Raw genomic sequence first — 7,610 nt, 5'->3', positions numbered from 1 at the left:
AACGGGTATGGATGGCCACACCCACACTTGCACCTCCAGTGGTACCAACTGCACCTTCAGTGATCTGCACTGTGGTGAGGACTACACCGTTACGGTGGCCACGGTGGAACGCGGCTGCCAAAGTCGACCCAGCACACCTGTCAATCTAAAATCAGGTCAGGAAACACAGCACAAAGTATTATAAGAATTGTTTTATCTGTGGCATTACACACAAATGAACCTGTCTAATCAGTTTAAAAGTTAGGACCTTTGACCCAATTCCTCATTCCTCTAGCTATCTGCCCACCCTCGAATCTGGCCGGTCATACCAACTGTGCTACGGATGACATCAGCATTACATGGGACCCCAGCCGAGAGTCCGGAGTCACCTACTTCCTGTTCATCCATCAGGTGGATGGGCTGAACTCCACCTTCAACACAACACAAACATCATATGTTCTGACAGGGTTGCACTGTGGAATGAGTTTCATCGCACAGGCGGCTGCCCAGGACAGCACCTGCACAAGTCCTTACGGAAGCCCAACACAGATCTACACAGGTACAACACCAAACATTTTCTGTTATCTTCACAGCTACAAACAGCATTAGTCTGCTTATGTTGTCAAATATGTAAGGAAAAATGTACGTAATGCAGATACTATGGCAAAATAATCCCAGACATGATGATCAGGTGCCAGCCAATCACCAAATTGATAAAGTCATCGCATTACAGTAGCTACCATTTGAAGATCTGGTTCTCATTGAAAAAGTGTCTTGAGATGCGCACTTAAGACTGCACATGCACAAAGGCTGGTAAATTTTGAAACAGTTCATATCAGATTTTATTGCTGATTTTGATATTTCAGGAGGTGTCACAAATATGGCCTCTAAGTGAAAGTGAAGTGAAGTGACATACGGCCAAGTATGGTGACCCATACTTGGAATTCGTGCTCTGCATTTAACCCATCCAACGTGCACACACACACAGCAGTGAACACAGAGTTTCAGCATCATGTAGCTGCTAGATTGCATAAAGTTTAAAGTCAAGTTTCCTGACATGCCCACATTATGCTGCAAATGCCCAATGTCACTAAGGCCGTGTGTCCACCAAAGTGTTTTTAGCCAGCTGAAAGCAGAAGGATTGTTGCTGAAAATGCTTAGCTGTAAGTGCTAGAGAGCACTGCTGCTGTGCAGCATTTTCAGTTAAGGTGCTTCGGATGCTATCCTACAGAATATCCACTTAAGTAAAATGACCGACAAATCACAAACAAAATATTTCTCCATGCGTTATATTTGAAAACAAAATTGTGGTAGTCTGGGAATTCCATCTGTTGAAGACGAATTCTCGGAGACAAGCAATATTAACATCTTCCATTGTTGTTCAGCTGTAGTACAAGCAGGCTTTGATATTTGGCTGGTGTGGTAGTAGTCCCACCCCTCCTCCACTGTGATTGGTTAGCTGGCTAAAAAGTGACAGTAATTCGCACTGCATTTTACCCAAATTTGAACATTCTCCAACTCTTGGCACCGAGAAAAAAGAGTGAAATAAATACTTAGCTCCTCGTCAAGCTCCTGCCGTTTTAAAAAACAAGGTGCTCCCATTGAAGACAATTGAAAAAATATTCTAGCCTCAGAAAAAAACACTTTGGTGGACACGTGGCCTAATGTCATAGAAAACTCTTGTTGAAAAAGAATGACTTCCAGTGTCCTTACATGTTGTTGAGTGAGAACAGGGCTTTATAACTCCTTACTAAATCCACACAAAGAAAAAGAAAATGGAATATTAAACACTGTCACATAACGAAGGTCACAAAAAATGTGTTGATATGAGTCTCATCCACTGATCCACAGCTCCCTGTCCACCCAGTAGCCTGACAGCTGCTGCTAGCTGTGGCACAAACAGGGTCACCATCAGCTGGCTGAATGGCGCAGGAGCGCACTTCTATACTGCCAATGTTGTGGGAAACAATGGACAAACTGTATCCTGCATATCCAACACCACCTCCTGTTCTATGAAGGTTGAGTGTGGACTTACATATACAGCTACTGTGGTTTCCACAGTTGGCCTCTGCAACAGCACAGCTAACAACAGCATCCAGTTTGACTCGGGTAATTTAAAACATTGATCTACTTAACCAATCAAATTTCAATTGATTTTTTATTTTTGTGCAAACCTTACGAAATTGGTATAACATTGTACTCTTCTTGAAATGTCTTAACCTCCACATGTGTTTCACAGCGGATTGCCTGCCTAGTAATGTGATGGCGCAGTTAGACTGCAATTCGGACATGCTAGCTGTACAGTGGGATGCCAGTGCAAACAACCCTGACTCCTATACAGCCCTGGCTATTGGTACGGATGGCACTCGACTTTCCTGCAGCACAAGCTCTACGTCCTGTACCATTCAGAACTTAAGATGTGGCCAGATGTATAGCATTGCCGTGACCACATCCAACATTAACTGCGGAGTCATTGAGGGTTCAGACTACCAAATCGAGACAGGTAAACTGACTAGATTCTAAATTCTAAACCAACCCCTTAAATGTATTAATGTAGCCATCTGTTTCCCATCAGCCCCCTGTCAACCACAGAGCCCAACTGTTCAACTGCAGTGCAGCACTAATATTGCTACGGTAACATGGGACAATAATGGAGCAGATCAGTTTGATGTGGTGACTGCACTCAACTTTACCGGTGGTGCGACGATGTGTAATAGCACAAATAGGTCTTGCACGTTTGCACAGCTACTCTGCGGTGAGTCATACTCACTCAGTGTGGTTGGATTCAATGGAAACTGCACCAGTGATCCCAGTGAGAGCTTCAATCTCAATACAGGTGAGACAAATCTGCACACAGGTGAAGGATACTTTAGCCTGAGACTAATATAGCTAGTAAAGACAGAGACTGATATAGCTGAAATAGTTTTAAGAATTGTCCTAACAAATGTGATAAAATAAATAAATATTCCAGGGTATTTAAAACTTAAATGCAAACTCAGTTGGCAACAGAACAGAATTTAAAAAATGCATGTGATGAACTTACCATAAAAGCCTGCAATGCATGGCAAGCCATTGTCCTCGAGCATGCCACCCATACGCTAGCTCTGATTTTCCACTCACCATTAGTTAACGGGGATCATTGAGATAATTTGCCTCAAAATTGGAGGCAAATCAGTACTCATTCACATGAGTGATGATCACTTTCTTTGAATGATCAAAGATGCAACCATTGATTCATCTATGGTGCCTGAGAGATATTCAGTAGGTTTAGACCTGTCTGCGATCCAAATCCTAATGTTATTGTTTTTTTTCTTTTTTTTCTTTTCTTTTTTTTTATTGGAACTAACATTGGTGATAAGATATGACAAGAGTTGTTCAGTGTGAAACGAAATGGCAATCCAAAGACTTTGAAAGTAGTATATGGGTGGCATTAGCAGTGCTTGAAGTGGGCACTTCTGACATGGTGCAGGTTCTCAGAGTAAAATCGTCAGGGTCTGGGTGATAATCCCATATATGGTTAGAAATTATATAAAAACTATGTAAATCACACCCAGGCGGGTTCACCTCTCATCTCGACCAATCACGTGAATGAACGCAAGCAGAGTCGGTCTACTTCATTGTGTGGTGCGCGAGAGCATGTCAGGGGAGGCGCACGGAGTAGTAGAATAATAATTAATTATTGATTACTAATTGGAATCAGTACTTTATAACGAAGATCATATCTTAAAATGAAAAGAAGCAGGCTTTTGCAATCACATCATTTTAAACCGTAAACTCCTGGAAAGTCCAAGGATCCAGTGAATGAAAAACAGTAAGCTGCAGCAATTACAGTAATTACAATTTACTGTAATTGCAGCAATTACAGTAAAAACAGATCTGAATGGATCCGCATATTAAAGGCAGGCGATTTAATGTTCTTTGGCGTCTCCCTGTTGTCCTGTTTGGTATTGCAGCTTGATTTGTGCTAATTTGTATTGAAAACTTTTATTTAATTATTGATTGATTGATTGATTGATTGATTGTGGCACTATACATACATTGTGAATTATTAGTGCCGGGTGAGTACTGGGACTTCTTTTTTTCCACTTCAAGCACTGGGCATTAGCACATATTCTTGCATTGCTCTGGTGATAATCTCCAGGGGTGATAGCCCAGAGTTGGCGTGTTGACAGTTTCAATAAATTAAACTAACTTACACAGCAAGATTATCTTCAAACTGTTGCTTTGCCATGACAGAGAGAGAAAACTGACCATAGAAGAAGTTAACTTGCATTCATGCCTATTATAGTGCCCCTTAAAGCAGTGATAAAAATGCAACACACAAAGTCAGAACTTCTTTCTGTGGTAAACAACAGCACATCACATCTTTAAAAAGTAAGCTTCGGTTTACACAGTTGAGAGGTACAGAGCAATATTCATGAATATACCATATGGTTTTATTGGGTTTATTCCTGAAAATCTTTGTATTGAGTAAGTGTTATATTGAGTATTGTACACACAATGTACACACAGTAGCCGCATACCAAATATTTATTTATACAGCTTTAAACAAAAATATTTTCTGTCCATTTTTGTGGATCCATGGCTTTCTTAAGACATACACTACTGTCTCTTTCAGCTCCATGCATGCCAACTTTTGTTGTGGCAACCACAAACTGCGACACGTCCATTACCACTGTAACCTGGGATTCTGCCCGTGGTGCTAACAGTTACACTGTTCATGCCGTGAGCATCTCAGGGCGCAACAGCACATGTACCAACACAGATACCACCTGCTCTATCCCAGACCTGGACTGTGGACAAAACTACACTATAACAGTCACTGCCGAAGATGACAACTGTGTGAGCCTGACTAGTGTACCTATCACTGTCACAACAGGTACTGGTCACAGATACTTACAGTGGGATAAACTCAATATTTATATTATGGATGTGTTTAGTACGAGGACATAAGCAAACTGTTTTGCTGTGAAGTAGCATTACTTCATTTGTTAGTGAACAAACTTCATAGATCCAGGCCAGTATATGTCAGTACAAAGTCCAAGATAATTGACGATGAGCCAGTTAACCACAAGCAATGCATTTTCCATAAAAAAATAAAAAACAAAAAAACATTCCACATTGTTGTCATCATGCTGCATGTGAGTGGTGTCCAGTTGTCATTGGCCCTTTCCCAAATGCCACCATAAGCCCTCACAGACTTCCCCTGAGTCCACACTTTTCATGTTCAAGTGGCAACAAAGGGGGTTTTACCGAGCAGCCTTTTAAAACTTACAATGACAGCTGGGACACCCTACAGTCTCACAGACTTAACCAAGGGTGGCCAACTTTGGTTTTGGAGCATCCAGCAGAGTTTCACTCCAACCCTAATCAAACACCTGAACAAGCTAATCAAGGTCTAAGAGTTTCTAGAAAGCTACAGGGAACCTTTAGTTTTTTATCAAGGTTGGAACAAAACTCTGCAGGACTGTGGCTCTACAGGATGGACGTTGGCCATCCCAGGACTTAACAGACATTTATACACAGCAAACATTGTACAGTAAGTCCACAAGACCGCAAGTTCATATGAATTGTGCCATTTGGGATAGGGCGATTCTAGTGGTGCAAACATTTCACACAGCAGCTTTAACAAAACTACTACGTGTTTGTATCCCACTTTACTAGTTCCATGTCCACACTCTGATCTACAAGCAACTCTGGACTGCAGCACTGACTCTGCTCTGATCTCATGGACACCCGGTAGGGGCACTCTGATTTATAATGCTTCTGCTGAGGGCTTAGATGTAAATCACAAAGTGAGCTGCAATACACCTGGCTCCACCTGCAATGTCACCAACCTGCACTGTGGCAGCCATTACCAAGTCAGAGTGAGAGGAGAAGGGCTCACCTGCTTTGACCAATCAGATGACTGGATTGCCCTTGAGACAGGTAACAACCTCATAAACCACTAATTTATTCAAATTATTGTACACAGTTAATCAGTGTGCTATGCTTAAGATAAATATTGTAAGGATTAGCCCTTATTTTAATTTAGCTTTTAGGGAATCTATTCTTAAGATTTGATATGATATCAATCAAAGCGTATTATTTCTAAGGTTTTAACGACTCGTCCAGTGAATCGTTAAATTCTTTAACAATTTTGTTTATTTTATTTGTGGCCAACGATAAAACAAACCAAATAGTACTTTATCAAAATTCCTCAGCATAGGTAACGCGATCTTTGGCAAATAGTTTAAGACTTGAAAATCACATAGCACCAGACACAAGATTTTCTTAATAAATCAAAGTTTATTTGCTACTCTACAACACTACTAAGCTAAAATAACCCAAAACAGAATACGTACACACACAAACACACATAACCGCTGCAGGCAATGAATTGTTTTGATTTGAAGAGAGTTTAAGGTTCTAATGCTCGTTTCCAAGAATGCTTTAACTTCAACCTGAGGGAGTCACAAGCAAGGAACTTTACTATCTTTACTCTTAAAGGTGAATGCAACCAGTTTCCAGCAGAATTATGGAGAATTATTTGATTACTTGCTCTGAGTTGTTTCGTTCCTTTCCTGGTTGAGGGAACCCCGGGTGCGGATTGGCTGCTGAAGTCGTCATTGCGTGATGTCACTGGGGATGCCCTCTTGCAATTGGTTGGTTTCTCTGTGACGTGGTGACACTCTTAGGAAGTCTGTTTAGGGTTATTTCGGCTTCAGGTGTTAAAGTTTCTTTGGTCAGAACTTTGAAGGCATGTGTGGATCCTCGCCAGATATATATGGCTGCGAGTGCTTAACTTTGATCAGATGAGGAGCCGAAGTTTCAAACAGCGCGCGAGCAAGCAGCAAGCAACAATACACCGAAGTTGGGAGTCTGTCTTTATTGGGCTGATTTCAGTCTGCCCCTTTTTCTGTTTGATCCAATCACAAGTGTTTCTGTAGGGCGGACCCCCAGCCCCGCACGGCTCAGTTTTCCGTGCGTAAATCCTTTGCTGAATTATTTAATAAAATGAAGAAGATATCCTATCAGATTCCTATAAGTGTTTTAATCATACATTACGATGAGAAAAGTAAACTTTCATCCATACCAAATTATTGCTGACGCAACTAGCTTTCATTCAAAATCAAACAACAGGTAATTGGGCATACACAAAGTACATACATTAATTTGATCTATTACGCGGTTAAGGCATAGATTAAACGATCCTAAATTCTAAATAATCACACCAAGCATGTGAAACTAAACAATAGTGATCGGGACAAATTAGACATCAAGAGATTACAACAATAACATAGATTCCAATAACACAGCAAGCTTAATTTAATTTCATAAAATACAACCTGAATATATATTGTATATATTGCTTTTGAGTATATTGCTTTAATAGCAGCAGCGATTATTATTTGTCCTTTTGGGAACACTTATAAAGGTCTGATCTTCTTTGTTCTGCCAATAAGAAGAAAAGGCGCGTTTCTCTGCTGGGGAGAAACGGGAAGTCATGGGAATGTCACTCCGGATGGAGATCTGGTGATTTTCTTAGCTCGGACATCTGTTGTAAAACCATCATCTTTGTTGATACCATCATTGAATTACTGCGTTAAACGATCAGGAGATATCAGGGAGAGTCTGTGCTGGAGCATTTC

Source organism: Barbus barbus (genome assembly GCF_936440315.1).
Source record: "Barbus barbus genome assembly, chromosome: 40".
NCBI classification, from domain to species: Eukaryota; Metazoa; Chordata; class Actinopteri; order Cypriniformes; family Cyprinidae; genus Barbus; species Barbus barbus.
Note: the sequence above shows the minus strand (reverse complement) of the source record.